At 40.4% G+C, this 19,132-nt stretch overlaps 1 pseudogene; it reads left to right on the top strand.

Annotated features, from left to right (window-relative positions):
• Nucleotides 1-13,294: 13,294 nt before the first annotated feature.
• LOC122899121 lies at nt 13,295-14,553 on the top strand (annotated as a pseudogene).
• Nucleotides 14,554-19,132: the final 4,579 nt, after the last annotated feature.

Genomic DNA, 19,132 nt, shown 5'->3' with positions numbered 1-19,132 from the left:
GGTGGGGATGTGGAGAAAAAGGAACCCTCATGTGCTGTTGGTAGGAATGTATGTTGGTGCAACCACTGTGGAAAGCAGTATGGACGTTCCTCAAAAAATTAAAAATAGAAATGCCATATGATTCAGTAATTCCATATGAATCTTTTTCATGTCTCTTTCTATGCTATATAATATACCACAAATGCCAACGTTTGGTTCTTTTCTTTTTCCCCCCTTATTTTATTTTATTATTATTTTTTAATTAACATATAATGTATTATTTGCCCCAGGCGTACAGGTCTGTGAGTCATCAGGCTTACACATTTCACAGAACTCACCATAGCACAAACTCTCCCCAATGTCCATAACCCAGCCTCCCTATCCCTACTCCTCCATCCCCCAGCAACTCTTGGTTTGTTTCGTGAGATTAAGAGTTTCTAATGGTTTATCTCCCTCCTGATCCCATCTTGTTTCACTTTTTCCCTCCCTACCCCACATGACCCCCAACCCTGCCTCTCAAATTCCTCAGATCAGAAAGATCATATGATAATTGTCTTTCTGTGATTGACTTATTTTGCTTACCTTAATACCCTCTAGTTCCATCCACATCATTGCAAATGGCAAGATTCTGGTTTTTTGATGGCTGCATAGTACTCGATTGTGTCTATATATCACATCTTTTTTATCCATTCATCTGTCGTTGGACGTCTAGGCTCCTTCCATAGTTTGGCTGTTGTGGACTTTGCTGCTATAAACAGTCAGGAGCACTGCCCCTTCGAATTACTACATTTGTATCTTTAGGGTAAATACCCAGTAGTGCGTTTGCTCATTCATAGGGTAGCTCTATTTTCAACTTGTTGAGGAACCTCCATACTGTTTTCCAGAGTGGTTGCTCCAGCTTGCATTCCCACCAAGAGTGTAGGAGGTTTCCCCTTTCCATACATCTTCGTCAACATCTGTCATTTCCTGACTTGTTAATTGTAGTCGTTGTGACTGGTGTGAGGTGGTATCTCACTGTGGTTTTGATTTGTATTTCCCTGATGCTGAGTGATGTGGAGCACTTTTTCATGTGTCTGTTGACCATTTGGATGTCTTTGCAGAAATGGCTGTTCATGTCTTATGCCCATTTCTTGATTAGATTATTTGTTCTTTGGGTATTGAGCTTCATAAGTTCTTTATAGATTTTGGATACTAGCCCTTTATCTGATATGTTATTTGTGAATATCTTCTCCCATTCTGAAAGTTGTCATTTGGTTTTATTGACTGTTTCCTTTGCTGTGCAAAAGCTTTTGATCTTGATGAAGTCCCAATAGTTCATTTTTGCCCTTGCTTCCCTTGCTTTTCACAATATTTCTAGGAAGAAGTGGCTATGGCTGAGGTCGAAGAGGTTGCTGCCTATGTTCTCCTCAAGGATTTTGATGGATTCTTGTCTAACATTGAGGTCTTTCATCCATTTTGAGTCTAGTTTTGTGTGTGGTGTAAGGAAATGGTCCAGTTTCATTCTTCTGCATGTGACTGTCCATTTTTCCCAACACCAATTGTTGAAGAACTGTCTTTTTTCATCAGACATTCTTTCCTGTTTTGTCGAAGATTAGTTAACCATAGCGTTAAGAGTCCATTTCTGAGCTCTCTATTCTGTTCCATTGATCTATGTGTCTGTTTTTGTGCTAATACCATACTGTCTTGATGACAGCTTTGTAATAGAGTTTGAAATCTGGAATTGTGATGTCACCAACTTTGGTTTCCTTTTTCAACATTCCTCTGGCTGTTCAGGGTCTTTTCTGGTTCCATATAAAAATTTTTAGGATTATTTTTTCCATTTCTTTGGAAAAAATGGGTAGTATTTTGATAGGGATTGCATTAAATGTGTAGATTGCTTTAGGTAGCATGGACTTTTTTTTTTTTTTAAGATTTTTTTTTTTTTTTTTTGACAGACAGAGATCACAAGTAGGCAGAGAGGCAGGCAGAGAGAGAGGAGGAAGCAGGCTCCCCACAGAGCAGAGAGCCCGATGCGGGGCTCAATCCCAGGACGCTGGGCGCTGGGATCATGACCTGAGGCGAAGGCAGAGCCTTTAAGCCACTGAGGCACCCAGGCACCCCAGGTAGCATGGACATTTCCACAATATTTGTTCTTCCAATCCATGAGCATGGAACATTTTTCCATTTCTTTGTGTCTTCCTCAATTTCTTTAATGAGTACTTTATAGTTTTCTGAGGTTAGTATTGCCTAACCTCTTTGGTTAGGTTTATTCCTACATATGTTATGGTTTTTAGGTGTAATTGTAAATGGGATTGACTCATTAATTTCTCTTTCTTCTGTGTTGTTGTTAGTATATAGAAATGCAACTGATTTCTGTGCTTTGATTTTATATCCTGACACTTTCTGAATTCCTGTATGAGTTCTAGCACTTTTGAAGTGGAGTCTTCTGGGTTTTCCACATAATGTATCATATCACCTGCAAAGATTGAGAGTTTGACTTCTTTGCAAGTTTGGATGCATTTTACTTCTTTTTGTTGTCTGATTGCTGAGGCTAGGACTTCTAGTACTATATTAAATAGCAGTGATAATGGACAGCCCTGCAGTGTTCCTGACATTGAGGGAAAACCTCTCAGTTTTTCCACATTGAGAATGATATTTGCTGTCATTTTTTGTAGATGGCTTTAATGATATTAAGGTTCGTATCCTCTCTCCCTACACTTTGAAGAGTTTTGATCAAGAAAGATGCTGTACTTTGTCATATGCTTTTTTGGCATCTATTGACAGTATCATATGGTTCTTTTTTTTTTTCTTTTTTTTTTCATATGGTTCTTGTTCTTTCTTTTATTAATGTATTGTATCACATTGATTGATTTGTAGATATTGAACCAACCTTGCAGCCCAGGAATAAATCCCACTTGGTCATGATGAATAATCCTTTTAATGTACTGTTGGATCCTACTGGCTAGTATTCTGGTGAGAATTTTTGCATGCATGTTCATCAGGGATATTGGTCTATAATTCTCCTTTTTGATGGGATCTTTGTCTGGTTTTGGGATCAAGGTCATGCTGTCCTCATAAAATGAGTTTGGAAGTTTTCCTTTCATTTCTATTTTTTGGAAGAGCTTCATGAGAATACATATTAATTATTCTTTAAATGTTTGGTAGAATTCCCTTGGGAAGCCATCTGGCCCTGAGCTCTTGTTTGTTGGGATATTTTTGATGACTGCTTCAATTCCTTACTGGTTATGGGTCTGATCTGGTTTTCTGTTTCTTCCTGGTTCTGTTTTGGTAGTTTATATGTCTCTAGGAATGCATCTATTTCTTCCCAGTTGTCAAATATGCTGGTGTATAGTTGCTCATAATATGTTCTTATAATTGCTTGTGTTTCTTTGGTGTTGGTTGTGATCTCTCCTCTTTCATTCATGATTTTATTAATTTGGGTCCTTTCTCTTTTCTTTCTGATGAGTCTGGCCAGGGGGTTATCAATCTTATTAATTCTTTCAAAGAATCAGCTCCTAGTTTTATTGATCTGTTCTGCTGTTCTTTTGGCTTCTATTTCATTGATATCTGCTCTGATCTTTATGATTTCTCTTCTCCTGCTGGGTTTTGGATTTCTTTGCTGTTCTTTCTCCAGCTCCTTAGGTGTAGGGTTATGTTGTGTACTTGAGACCCTTCTTGTTTCTTGAGAAAGGTTTGTATTGTTATATACTTTCCTCTCAGAACCCCCTTTTCTTCATCCCAAAGATTTTGAATAGTTGTGTTTTCACTTTCATTTGTTTTCATATTTTTTAAAACTCTTCTTTAATTTCCTGGTTGACTCATTCATTCTTCAGTAGAATGCTCTTTAGCCTCCATGTATATGCATTCTTTCCAACTTTCCTCTTGTGATTGAGTTCTAGTTTCAAAGCATTATGGTCCAAAAATATGCAGGGAATGATCCCAGTCTTTTGGTGCTGGTTGAAACCTGATTTGTGACCCAGGATGTGATCTATTATGGAGAATGTTCCATGTGCACTCGAGAAGAATGTGTACTCTGTTGCTTTGGGATGGAATCTTTTGAATATATCTGTGATGTCCATCTGGTCCCATGTGTCATTTAAAGACTTTTTTTCCTTTTTGATCTTTTCTCAGATGATCTGTCCATTTCAGTGAGGGGGTGTTAAAGTCCCCTACTATTATTATATTATTATTGATGTATTTCTTTGATTTTGTTATTAATTGGTTTATATAATTGGCTGCTCCCATGTTACGAGCATAGATATTTAATATTGTTAGATCTTCTTGTTGGACAGACCCTTTAAGTATGAAATAGTGTCCTTCCTCATCTCTTATTATAGTCTTTGGCTTAAAATCCAATTTATCTGATATAAGGATTGCTATCTCAGCTTTCTTTTGATGTCCATTAGCATAGTAAATTGTTTTCTACCCCCTTACTTTAAATCTGCAGGTGGTGTCTTTTGGTCTAAAGTGAGTTTCTTGTAGACAGCATATCGATGTATCTTGTGTGTGTGTGTGTGTGTGTGTGTGTGTGTGTCTTGTTTTTTTATCCATTTTGATACCCTGTGTCCTTTGATTGGGGCATTTAGCACATTTACATTCAGGGTAACCTTTGAAAGATATAAATTTAGTGCCATTGTATTGCCTGTAAGGTGACTGTTACTGTATATTGTCTCTGTTCCTTTCTGCTCTTACTTTTAGGCTCTCTCTTTGCTTAAAGGACCTGTAGGCCTGGTTTGGTGTCTGCAAATTACTTTAAGTTTTTGTTTTTCCTGGAGGATTTGTATCTCTCCTTCTATTTTTAATGACAGTCTAGCTGGATATAGTATTCTTGGCTGCATATTTTTCTCGTTAGTGCTCTGAATATATCATGCCAGTCCTTTCTGGCCTGTCATGTCTCTGTGGATAGGTCTCTGCCAATCTAGTATTTCTACCATTGTAGGTTACAGACCTCTGTTCCCAAGCTGCTTCCAGGATTTTCTCTTTGTCACTGAGACTTGTAAGTTTTACTGTTAGATGACAGGGTGTAGACCTACTTTTATTGATTTTGAAGGGGTTTATCTGTGCCTCCTGGATTTTGATGCTTGTTCCCTTTGCCAAATTAGGGAAATTATCTGCTATAATTTGCCCCTCTCTCTCTTTCTTCTCTTTCTGGGATCCCAATTACTTTAATATTGTTTCATCTTATGGTATCACTTGTCTCTCTAATTCTCCCCTTGTGATCCAGTAGTTATTTATCTCTCTTTTTTTCAGCTTCTTTATTCTCCACCATTAGGTCTTCTATATCACTTATTCTCTCTTCTGCCTCATTTATTCTAGCAGTAAGAGTCTCCATTTTTCACTGCACCTCATTAATAGCTTTTTTAATTTCAACTTGGTTAGAGTTTAGTTCTTTTATCTCTCCAGAAAGGGATTTTATTTCTCCAGAAAGGGATTCTCTAGTATTTTCCATGCTTTTATCAAGCCCAGCTAGCACCTTGATAATCATCATTCTGAACTCTAGTTCTGACTTATTACTAATGTCTGTATTGATTAGATCCCTAGCCATCAGTACTGCCTCTTGTTCTTTTTTTTTGTGGTGCATTTTTCTGCCTTGTCGTTTTATCCACATAAGAATAGATGAATGAGAGAACAAAATACTTAAAGGGTAGCAATTACCCTAGAAAAATATACACTAACCAAATCAGAAGAGACCTGAGACAAGGGGAAGAAGAAAGAGGAGAGAAAAGGAAAAATATATATATTTAAATTTATATTTATATTTATATATATTTGGGGGAGGTAGTTTCTTCTAACAGACCAAAATACACCCAATCAAGTGTGTGGCTCTGCTCTATTCTATTCTATAAGACTGGTGAATAAAGCAGAGCCACACACTTGATTTTTGTGTATTTTGGTCTGTTAGAAGAAACTACCTCCCAAAATTTTAATGAAGATAAACGTATATACAAATAAGGGTAAACATGATGAAGGGATGGAATATGACTATAAAGAAGAAAATTTTAAAAGATTCTAAAAAAGGAATTGATAAGGGGCGCCTGGGTGGCTCAGTGGGTTAAGCTGCTGCCTTCGGCTCAGGTCATGATCTCAGGGTCCTGGGATAGAGTCCCGCATTGGGCTCTCTGCTCAGCGGGGAGCCTGCTTCCTCCTCTCTCTCTCTGCCTGCCTCTCTGCCTACTTGTGATCTCTGTCTGTCAAATAAATAAATAAAATCTTAAAAAAAAAAAAGGAATTGATAAGAAGTTGGTTGAAAAAAAAAGAAAAAGAGGAAAGAATGTGATCAGGCTGGAGAGTAGAACAAAGCCATATGCTAGATTCAGGGTATATTGTGATCTATTAGAGGAAATTGGGTGCCAAAATTTTAAAGAATAAAAACCTATATGTATATAAAAATAAGGTTAAATTCAATGAAGGGATAAATGTGACTATAACAATAAAAATTTTAAAAGATTTTTTTAAAAAGGTATTGATAAGATTAAATAGTTTAAAGAATGTTAAAATAGGAAAGAGGAAAAATTTTTAAAATAGAATAAGAAAAAAATACAATTAAAAAAATTATCTGTGAAAGACTAAAGGGTCATGGGGGGAAAGCCATGAATTCTATGTGTTGCTTTCCCCTAGCTCTGGAGTTCTGCAGTTCTCGTTGATGGTGAACTTGGTTTTGGTCAGATGTTCTTGCTAATCTTCTGGGGGAGGGACCTGTTGCTGTGATTCTCAGATGTCTTTGCCTGAGGCAGAATTGCACCACCCTTGCCAAGGGCCAGGCTAAGTAATCTGCTTGGGTTTGCTCTTGATAGCTTGTGTTCCCTGAACACTTTCCATATAGCTTTGGAGGATAGGAATGAAGATGGTGGCCTCCCAATCTCCATCCAGAGGAGCTGAGAGTCATGGCCCCACTCCTCAGTGTGCCCTCAGAGAAAAGCAGTCAATCCTTCCCATCTCCCTGGTCTCTGGCTACACTCTGAGCTCACCCAGCCTGTGACTGAGAGTTTCTATCTCTGGCACACAGCCCTGTTTGGAGTGTCCAAGCCCAGCAGATTCCTGCAGCAAACTCCCATACTGCTCCTCCTGGAGGAGGAATGTAAGTCTCCCCGGATCTGCCACTTAATGGGGTTCCTGCTTGAAGAACAGTGGCCCAACTGTGCCTCGAATCATAGTTTAAGGTAACCCTGAGCTGAGAGCCCCCCCCCATCTTTGTCTCTGAGGCTGGCTTCCCCACTCTGATACCTGGGAGCTCTCAGACACCCCCGGTCTTTTTGTAACGCCGTGGGTCCTGAGATCGTACTGTCCCCGCAAGGGCTCCCCTCCCCCACCCTTAACCTCTGGAGCAACGTCCCTCAGTGGAGCAGACTTCTGAAACTTCTGATTTTGTACTGGGCTGTTCTATTGCTTGCCTGGAGCCAGCTCCTCCCCCTGCATTCTCTCTTCCCATATATCACCTCAGATTCACTTCTCCGCACATCCTACCTTCTGGAAAGTGGTCGATTTTCTTCTCCTGGAATTGCTGCTCTTCTCTCTCCTGTTGAGTTTGTAGGTGCTCAGAATGGTTTGATAATTATCTAGCTAAACTCCTGGGACCTGATAATATTTAGGTCTCCTATTCCCCCACCATCTCGCTCTCCCCTCCTCCACTTGTTTCTAAGCTAAAACTTAGATTTATGGATTTATGGATTCTTTCAGCTTTTTTCCTATTTAAATTATTTTATTATTAAACTTATATTGGATAATATTTTAAAAAATAAAGAACAGTTCCTGGACTGATTTTTGGATTATCCAAAGTTAAGTGGAATATGATATTCCTTAGCAATAACTCTTCATATTTGTATGACATTTTACCTTTACAAAGCCTTTTTATATCTATTATTTCATTTAATCCTCTCAATACTTCTGTGAGGGGCAATCCTGTGGGGACCCCATCTCATATTTAAGAACTTTTTCTGTATCTTCACTTAATAAACTTCTATTGCTTTTTATTATTTTTTTAAATTTTATTTCATTTTTTCAGTGTTCTAAGAAGATAATGTATTTTTTAAATTAACATATAATGTATTATTAGCCCCAGGGGTACAGGTCTGTGAATTTCCAGGTTTACACACTTCACAGCACTCACCATAGCACGTACCCTCCCCAGTGTCCATAACCCACCACCCTCTCCCGAACCCCCTCCCCCCAGCAACCCTCAGTTTCTTTTGTGAGATTAAGAGTCTCTTATGGTTTGTCTCCCTCCCAATCCCATCTTGTTTCATTTATTCTTTTCTTACCCTCCAAACCCCTCACATTGCATCTCTATTCCTCATATCAGGAAGATCATATAATAGTTGTCTTTGTCCAATTGACTTTTTTTTTTAAAAGATTTTACTTATTTATTTGACAGAGAGAAATCACAAGTAGATGGAAAGGCAGGCAGAGAGAGAGAGGGAAGCAGGCTCCCTGCTGAGCAGAGAGCCCGATGCGGGACTCGATCCCAGGACCCTGAGATCACGACCTGAGCCGAAGGCAGCAGCCTAACCCACTGAGCCACCCAGGCGCCCCTCGATTGACTTATTTTGCTAAGCATAATACCCTCTTAAACTTCTATTGCTTTACTCACAAAAAAATAAATAAATATACATCTGTGAGGTCAGTGAAGGGATTATCATGTCTGTTGTCTAGATTTGTGTACCAAAGAATATCTATATTAGAAGAGTATTGAGATAGGAATGCCTGTGTGGTTCAGTCAGTTAAGCATCCAACTCTTGATCTCAGCTCAGGTCATGGTCTCAAGGTTAAAAAAAAGTGGGGGAGGACTTAGATCAGAGATGTAATTTGAACGTGCTTATGCTTTTCATTTGTTTATGTATTTAACCACATTTATTGGCAACTGATTATATGTTGGATATAATGTGATCCTGGCCTTAAGACGTTCATTGTCTATTAGGGCATGAAGCCTACAAGTGGAGAGCAATAAAAGGATCTGGACGCATGTATCAGATGAGGGTTGTCAACGAGGAGTGGAAGATCAGCCTTGTTGGGACATATGGAAAGGGCATTATGATGTGCCACTTCAGCAGAGTATTGAGTCTCGTCAGGACTCCCCCGATGAAAGAGGAAGGAAAAGTCCTTCCTAAAATATCCCCAAACAAGAACTTAGAAATTGATACTTAATTTCTACTCTCATTTGTACAAAGTTAAGTCTTCACTATAAATCCCCTACTTCCTGCTTCCCCTACCCCACCTAAAAAAAGAAAGAAAAAAAATCACAAAGAAGAAAGTCACAGTCGTTCAGGCCCTTACCAACTGGGCCTAGTTTTCTGAATAAAAAGAGGAAACAGGGCTTGTTTCCTGCAGCTATTTATTGTGCCACCTTCTTTCAGACCCTGGCTTTGCTCAAGCTGGGTGGACCCTATCCAGGGAGGCAGGGCGAACGGTGTTTGTATTCATCAGTATGCATTTCTTTGAAACTGGCCACCAGTGAACAATCAGATTGCCCTGGAATATTCTTAAGCTTCCTACATGTTTGATTAGTTTTTCCCAGTAGGAAATGAAACAAAAGAAGCAGCTATTAAGAGAGCTTGCTCTCTGCATGGTCTCAGACTGGCTCCTGGTGTCACGGTGATCTTCAGAGCAGACAGGAAGGTCGGAATCATTCCAGGTGTTGAATGGAAAGACTGGAGCTGGATGTGCTTAGTCTTTGTGGTGGATGGGAGCAGAGGACGGCACGATAATTTGAGATCTCTTTTTGATGTTCCAGAGGCTGTTTGACACTCTTGCTTCAATGTTCCTCTCTATAAAAGAAGATTATTCATGTATAAGATTCTTCCATGTATCCAATTCTCTTAGTAACCCATAGAGCATGCCCTCTGCTAGATGTCAAGGATACAAGAGTAAAATATGAGGAAGATTCAGCTCCCAAAGGAGTCCTTGCAGAAAATGGGGGTGAGCAGACATCAAGGTTGTGGGTAGGTGAAAGGCAACATAGGCTCAGATGATGGAGCCAGGTCATCCTAAAAGAGGCATCAGGGAACTGTGTGGGGATGTGAAAAGGAAAAGTCTGGTCGATGGTGTAGTGAAAGAGCAAATTCTGGTGGAGAAGAGAAATGTCCAAAGAAGGTCTTTTACATTTTGCTATAATAAGTGATATAAGACCTCTCTTCCAAGATACCTATAAAATATTAGGGAAAATTTATGTGGCTTATTAATATTTGGTGAAATGGATCATCTTCGGGAAGAAAGAAGTGCTGATATCTGTTTTATAAGAAGCTGGACACAGGAAAAAAGTAAGCCAATATTTAAATATATAAATGCATACATCTATTTACATATGTTTATATAGATACATGTATATCTAAGTAACATATATATATATCATGTATACATGTATATGCACACTGTGTGTATACACTACACATATATATATGTATATACATATATATACATACATACATACACTATATGTGTATGTATGTATATATGGTATATATGCAACTCCCCTAAAAAAGCTTCTTGGAGAACAAACAAGAATATTAATTGGATAATTTGTTCTTAGTGAACTAGCATGAGCTAACACTTAAGTATTTACTATGCACCAGGTCCCTTTCTAGGCACCTTAAATGCAATAGGTCTTCTTCAGTTCTTATAGTAACTTTACTGGGTAAGGGCTACCATTATCACTCTTTTGCAGACAGGGAATCTGAGAAACAGAAATTCAGTTACTTGCCCAAGGACAAATAGCAAGTAAGAAATCAAGAGTGAGCTTTGGATCCAGGCAGCCTGGATCTAGGACCACAATTCTTCTCTGCCCTATTACATAAGATATTATTCACTTTTAATATTTTGTAAGGAATCAAATCCTTTAGGGAGCCTGGAGTATGGATGGAGGATCAAGGCAGATGCGTGTAAGGAACAGAAACTTCCTCTCTTCGTGGTGGATTTAAGTGCATTGCTCCCTGAATTTGATTATAGATCCTTGGACAAGATTTGTTAAGTTGGTTCTTTTATTCAATAGCTATTTATTGAGTAGCCACTGTGTGCCAGAAACCATTTGAGGTGGTAGAAAAAGAACAGTAAACCAAATAAACAAAATCCCCATTAAGTATGGAATTTGCATAAGGACGACAGAAGAACACTTGGATGGCTTGTACAATCATGTACAATCATGATAACTGCTGTAGAGACAAGGGCTGTTGTGACAGTACAGAGGAGGGAGGGGAACTGCTATAAAATACAGGTGGTCCAGGAAAGCCTTGTTGACAAGGTGACTTTTGAACAGAGACCTGAAGGAAATGCAGGAGCGAGCCTTCATTATCTAGGAGAAGAGCACTGTTGGCAGAGGGAATGCCAAGTGTGAAAGCCTTGAAATTCAGTTGTACTTGACCTATGTGAGGAAGAGGTGGAGATCTATGCATCTGGAGTAGGCTGAACTAGGAACAGTATAGTAAAAGAGCAGGTGAGAAATTTAATGGAGACTTTGGTTTTCACTGTGGGACAAGTAACCACAGGAAGGCAGAGGCAAGAAACAATGATTTTTTTTTTCCTGCCCCATGTCTTAAAAAGATTACTCTCACTGCTAGATGAAAAATCAATGATAAGGGGGCAAGAGTGGACACGATTATTGTTGCAAAAATCCAGGCAAGAGCTGATGATGATAGTGTTGGAGGGTGATGAAAAGTGGTTGGGCTGTATTTTGAAGGCTGAGTGTAGAGTTAACCACATTTGGAAGTTTTCACCCCATAGATGATATATACAGATGTTAAAACTGGCTGAGATCACTTCCAGAGGCAGTCTTGGTAGAGAAAGAAACGTGTTCATGGGTGGAAGCCTGGGCAGCTCTGATCTTGAGAGATTGAAGAGACAAGAGGGATCAACAAATGAGTCTAAGAAGGAGTAGCAGGGGAGAAAAGGAGCACCAAGGGAGAGGAGTGCCCTGGGAGTCAAGTAAAGAATGTGCTTCATGGAGGAGGGTGACCACCTGTGCTGTGTGATGCTGCAGTCAGTAAGGACTGAGAAGTGAGTGTTGTGTTAGCAACGTTGTGGTCACTGATGACCTTGACAGAAGTTGCTTTCATTCTGGTGGAGGGGGCAAAAGCCTGACTGGAGTGGATTTAGGAGAAAATTGAGTTACCTCTGGATATGCTTGTATGTGAGGCTTTCATCTGAGTTGGGAATGGAATCTGCTTTCACACTCCTCAGAAGCCTGAGTCTTGTCCTTGCAAAACCAAGGCTCAAAGGCCCAGGGCTTTAGAAACAGCAAATAAGAAAGTAAAACCTTTGAACTTGGGAATAGTATTAAGGTTGTCATCAAGGGCTTGAAATGTTAGGAGTCACAGATCTCGCTCCAGGGAATAAAATGGACCTGTTGTTGGATTTATTCTGGTTCTCGCCCAAGACTACAGCTAAAGAATCTCTTGTGCTATATTTACCTTGGGACTTTGTCCCCATGTCTTCCCTTGACAACAAAATGTCGTGTCCTCCAGAGTCTGTACTTTCAGGGAAAAAATGATTGTTACCTCTGTTTAATGAAAATTTCTTCTTCATAGTTCATGTGTCAGTATAGCGTCTTCTAAATTCCTGGTGTTGGGGGGTTTGCATATTGAGCCTGGACATGGAGAAGTAAATTCTAGTTCCTACTCTGTTACTAATTTGTTGTGCAAATATAATTATATCACTTTATGTCACATTATATCACAAAAATAATTACATCCTGTGTACCTCAGCATTTCCATTTAGTTTGGCAGGATAACTTTGAATTCCCTTAAATATTATATTTTCTGATTCATTCTAAAATTCATCATGTTTTCCAAGTTTCCAATTTATTTCAGCTTTCCCTTCTTTATATTAATCACGGTTCCTTTTTGCAAGAGGAATAGGGATATTTTCCAGCCATTCAGTCATCTTTATGAATCTTCTAATTGTTTGGATACCTATAAATTGTGGAGAATAGCATTCAATCTTGATGTCCCAAAAACTCAAGACTGGCAACAGACTAGGAGTAGAGACCTGGATCCTGGACCCTGTGGTTGTTTCTTTGATTCTTAACCCTATGTCAGTGAAGTCCTGGCTATCTTTGGCTTGCTTTGTGTCCTTGACCAAGGTGATTAATCTCTCTGTGCCTTGGCTTTTCAACTGAAAGGAAAATATCACTATCACATGTCTTGAGAGAACCTATGTGATAGGTTGGGGCTTACCTGACAGTAACTGCTATTACTTACCTATCTACTTACCTGCTAGATTCCTGCCAATTGTAGCTATCTGGTAAAATCCACTCAATTCAGTCTGTTATGCAAAGATAGTCAGAGAGGCTCTCTTAACTAAGGACTTTAGAACTTTAGACATTAAATGAAACTCAAACACAGTATCAAGAATGAAAGTGCTCCTTGAACATTATTTATGTATTGCTGAAAATAAACTCCTGTACCTGGTTACCTATGAGAGCAATGGTGCCATCATTTTAAGGCCTCCTATTATCAACGTGAATCATTCCAAATTAGCAGCCAATAGGAGAAATGTATTCCGTGAATGCACAGGAACTAACTTCACTAAGGCAAAAGTAGTTCTCTATGTCATAGTCACCATGTTCAGTGAATAGTATGAGAATCAGTTTATAATTGAAGCAGCTGAGGTGGTTTTTCCTAATGGAAAATCATATACCCTTCCAGAACTGGCTTAATAAAAGGAGATGGTGATATCTGATCTACGCAGCAAAAAGTTGGAATCAGAGGAATGCCAGGAAATTATGCCAAGCTTCTGATCAAGTTGTGTTTAAAGTTAGAAGTCATGAGTGTTGGGAATCAGATTGAGATTAAAATCTCATTGACCATAACTGACATTTTGCATGCATGTGATATCACAAAAAATGTAACTATTGCTTATGGATGTAATAACATTCAGGTGGCTCTCCCAGAAACATACGCTGTGGTTAACCATTTTCCATGTAATAAGTTCAGAGGACTTCTAAGACATGACGTGGTAGCTGACTTCTAAGACATTCCGTGGATGCACGGAAGCACTGTCTTTCCTCTATGCCTCCAAAAGATATTGCTGATAAACTTGGTTTGGACATCTCTGCAGCAAAGGTAGTTCATAGAAGGGATCTTAAAGCCACTGAATTTCAGGTAGTACTCATTACCCTTCTTCTTGGCCCCCTGAAGACCATAGCCACAAATAGTAAGATGCCCCTTCTTCTGAAACAGAAATCTCTGATGGTAGAAGATTCCAGCAGAGACCTAGATGAAAGAAGCTACAGGCATCTCAGTGCTGTTTAACACAGTAAGAATCCTTAGTTGGAGATAATCTGTGGGCTTCTGGATGGAATTATATAGCTGCTTAAGGTGCTTCCTGGTAAAAAGAAGGGGGGAATATGGGATCAAAGCATCTGAAGGCCCTTCTCCTGGGTGATGTGTCGAGATCTTTGTCAGGGGTCAAAGTTTGGGGTTGGTGCTTCATCCTGATACCCTCACCAAATTTGAGCTGACCATGTCCTGCTCCTCCCTGGAAATCAGTATTGGCCCTGTTGGTGAAGATGGGTCTCTGCTGTTGGTTCTCTTCATGAGAGAACCTTCTCTGCCCTTGTGTCCTTTTGCTGTCCCCACAGGGAGTATCCATTTGTGCTTTAATGTTTGATAAAGTAGAAAGCAGTAGGAGAAGCACCAAGGTGGCTCAGTTGGTTGAGAGTCTGACTCTTCATTTTGGCTCAGCCCTAATCTCATGGGTCATGAGCCTTGAATGGGGCTCTCCGCTGAATGGGGAATCTGCTTGGAGATTCTCTCCCTCTTCCCCTCTCCCCATTCATGCTGTGTGTTCTCTCTCTCTCTCTCTCTCTTTCAAATAAATAGAAAACTATTTTAAAAGATAAATAAAAAATAAAGTAGAAAGCAATGGGTGGGGGTAGTGAGAAAGAGTGAAAGTCCTCATAAAATTGTCTGCAAGTCTGCATACTATACAGTGGATTTTGAAATCAGCTGCCAGTTTCCCCACACTTTGGCTGTATGATCAGGAGAACCATTTCTATTTCAGTGGATCTATGTCTCTCCTCTAGATTCTGCCAACTGTCTCCCTCTGCCTCGTCCCATTCCTTGTCACTGTATGCTCTGACACCAGTTGCTTCCCTTGGGCTCTTCCCATGGGCAAGAGTCAGTGGAGCCCAGCATTTGCAGAGGCAAACATTTAAAACCTACTTTAAGAACTGAAATCACCATTGCATGGTAAAGAGGCCCAATTCCCTACAGTGAGGTGTCTGCAAACTTCCTGCCTATATTCAACGTGTTTCTTCCGACACCCTCCATTCTATTCTCTGTCACACACTTCTACAGGGAAGAGGCATTTTGAATTCCTTGGGGGAAAATAATTCAATCATTCAGTGCTATTTGGGGTTCCCCACATTGAAACAAAACGTAGATTATTTGATACAGCCTGGAAAGCATCAGACACTCTTTCCTTTGTTCCTTTGACAATGTGGGAGAGGGTAGTGGAGTGGGCAATGGTCCCCACTTACACTATTTCTGTCGTCCCCTCTGCCACAGTACAAGTCCTTCGAGGAAGGGATGATTAGCACTTCTGCATATCCAGTGCCTAGCTCACAGTGTGGCCCACGCGGGAGGCATAGGCAGTAGCCATCCCATAGTCAATGAGATGAGTCGTTGCATTGAACCCACCATCCTGGCCATGGGGTGTAGTAGCAGGTGTCACATGGAGTGGAGTCAAAGATAAAGGACTTCTCTTCAGGTGGTCCAGGAACAGAGATGGGGTGGGGTGGGGGGGTGGTGTCATGAACTCAGCCGTGGGGAATCCCAAGAAGTCCATAGTTTTCCAAAGATTTGCATGCTGAGTAGGAAATTCCCACTCTGAAATCAGGGCTTCCCAGATCCTGGTCCACAGATTGGTGCTGGCCACCGGTGAAATGAAAATGGACAATGTAGTGATTTTTTTTTTAAACAAAGCTTAATTTATGTTTTTAATCTGAGCTTATGGCCTTCCTGAAATGTCTTTACATGTCCTGCTATACTAAAATAACCCTTTTGAAATTATGGGGATAGTAAACAGCAAATGTTTTTCTTAATGTGAAAATGTTAAAGATTCTTACACTGCAGTTTAATTTTGTTTTGTTTTGGTTTGACATTTTTCTGCCCCACACATTCTCTCTAAGGAGCCCTGTTAGACCTGTGGTTTCTAATGAGACAGGGACCATTTCGAAATTCCAAACGAAAGTTTGAGACTCTTTCTCCACAGAAATCTGTATGTGGTGCACAGACACACACAAAAATGTTCGCCGGTAATTTTGGAAGGTTCACAGGCCTCTTTAAGACCAGCTGTGTGCTTCTGAAGGATCCAGAAAATGCAGGCTAGGAATTCCTGGACCAGAGGGAGTGACAGTCCACTGCTGAGAGAAAATGACCTTTCCCCATTCATCTGCTTTGTAATGAAATATTCAATGTAAATAAAAAGTTTTCCATCACTACCTTTAAAAGTCCAGCATGCTAAGCATTGAGATCAGGGATTTAACAGATATTTTGCAAAAGCAAATGGCACTCTGGCTAAGGCAGCTGATACCCAGCATTTGAACCAACACTCTGTGGTCTCGGTGGGTGCGGGAACCTCTCTTCCCTTTGGCGTTTTTTGTTGAGCATATGTTGCAACCCATCACCACCGACGGGGTCTGTGCATCTCCCGAGCTGTCTGGGGGAGTCTTTTCAAAGGCATTTCAGCCATCTGTTAGGGTTTCCTGCTCTCAAGGGTGCTTTGATGCCATGAGGAGATGTGACATGACATTTGGAATCTGGGCCCATGCATCACAATGCCAAGGGCAGGGACAGCCACGGGGTGACTGACTCTGGCCCATTGTGCAGGAATGAGCATGTCAATCAAATACATCTGGCTGGGTAGTCATATTGGCAGCTGGGCTGCTCAAACATAGAGGGGAGGGGGAAATGAAGGGTCATATAAGCCATCAGAAGAGAAGGCTGCTCATCTTCCTCTGAGAAAGCCTTGGGGTGGAAGTGGAGACCACAGGTAGAGCAATGAAGCTGGCAGTGATCACAGGATCTCGGAACTATAAAGATGATCAAATCCAGAATTTCCCAAACTTCAATCATTCAAGCCCATAGCCATGACTTTTTCCTCTCTGCCTGTCACCAATAATTTACTTTGTATTTTCTTTAAATCAGCTCTTTTTATTTAAATACATGTATTTTTATTTAAACACATGTATTTTTTATTTTTAATAAATACATGTAATTTTTATTTAAATACATCTATTTTTAAAGAAACTTTATAGAACTAAATGAAATCTAGCATCTCTTGCTATAAATATACTGTAGTCAAAAATAAAATGGGGGCGCCTGGGTGGCTCAGTGAGGTAAGCCTCTGCCTTCAACTCCGGTCATGATCTCAGGGTCCTGGGATGGAGCCCCACATTGGGCTCTCTGCTCAACAAGGAGCCTGCTTCCTCCTCTCTCTCTGCCTGCCTCTCTGCCTACTTGTGATCTCTCTTTCTCTCTCTGTCAAATAAATAAATAAAATCTTAAAAAATACATAAAATAAATAAATAAAACAAAAACAAAGCACTCTTTGGGAATTCTCACTCAGTGCTGTGGTCTGCTAACTCATTGTTAAAAGGGGAAGTCAGCAAAGGTTTGGGCTTGTCACAGGCACTCACTTGGCCTTTCTCCTTGATGTAGCTGAGAATATTGAAAGCAAAGTCAAAAGTGAGTCATCATTGCTTTCTGTGCTCAATGTCGGCTAATGCCACGTATTAGATATTAGAGTTGACTAAATTCCATGTGCCCTCTAAATCAATTTTGTATTCTACTGGAGGGCTAGATTTCACTCTGTAGGACACATGGATCTGATCCAAGCTGTTTATAAAGGTGAGGACCCCTGGGAATTCAAAGGACTTGTCCAAGTTAACCGTGGGTCTAGATCTTTCCTGGTGCTTATACCTTTTAGGTAATTTTACAGATTCTGCAGATTTGACGTACCCATGCCTTGGCCTTGGATTCTGCCTTGTGACCTGTGTTGGCCAATGAGATGTAAGCAGGCGTGGTACAGGCAGAGGCTTCAGACTGGATTGTAGAACTGGGCTTGCTTTCGTGTACTTTACCATGAAGAGGGCATGCTGTAGTTAGCTAGCCTGTTGGTCAAGGAGGATGAGACCCACGTCATGCAGGCCCAGACTCTATCTGTGCAAAGATTCAGTATTGGAGTCCCTGTTGCTCATTCTCCTTTTTGGTGCAGTATGGGGGGGGTGTATGTACACGTTTGTGCATGTGTTTGTGGGTGCATGTTTGTGTGCGTGTGTGTGTGTACACACTTGTGCATGTGTTTGTGGGTGCATGTTTGTGCGTGTGTGTGTGTGTACACACTTGTGCATGTGTATTTGGGTACAGGCTTGTGCGTGTGTGATATATATTTAAGTGTGTGTGTGTATAAACACATATATATACACATATATATGTTTCATATATATATGAAATAGACAAGACAGAAGGAGGTAAGGGAGAAGAGAGAGGGAAAGGAAAGGTAGGTAGAGAAGGTCAGTATCCATCTCCCATTCATTTTCTGTCTTTACAAAGTGTAACACAGGCTCTCAAAAACATTGTTGGTTAATAAATGCTTTCTCTTTTACTCAACAACTTTGCAAATTCAATGAGTACTTTCTGAGAACTTTGTGATAACCATGGGACCATGCTAAGTATACCTGGAGATACCAGAGTCTTTTCTGTGCCAGAGGCATTACTGTGTATTTTGATGGCAAGACCACACCTGCATAATGTGAGTAAGCACCGATTCAAAGTTGAATGGCTCCTGTGCAGAAGGGACCAGCACAGCGTTCCTCAAGTACGGCAGCGTCCTCTTCTGCCAGACCTTAACCGTGGTGCCCCGTCAGCCCGCAGTGCTACAGCGCCCTGCGGAGAGCACAAGTCTTCCACAAATCTCTGAGTTTCTGATCATCTTCCTTTCTCTCTTCTTTTCCATACAGACATTCCTATTCCTTTTTGTTGTTGTTCTTTTTGCCATTGCTCTGGAGTATTCATAGAAGCCTGCCTATCTTTCTACATGTTTCTTTCCATGTACTTGTTCTGAAATCCTGGACTGTCCTTCACATTCCCCCCTCTACAACCGAGTCCTTGGGAGCTAGCTGTCTGCAGTTCACAGGCTGAGTCCACTTCACTCCATCCCCCCTGCCCCATGACCATGGTCGATG

Source organism: Neovison vison, chromosome 2, assembly GCF_020171115.1.
Source record: "Neovison vison isolate M4711 chromosome 2, ASM_NN_V1, whole genome shotgun sequence".
NCBI classification, from domain to species: Eukaryota; Metazoa; Chordata; class Mammalia; order Carnivora; family Mustelidae; genus Neogale; species Neogale vison.
This window is presented reverse-complemented; position numbering and strand designations above follow the sequence as displayed.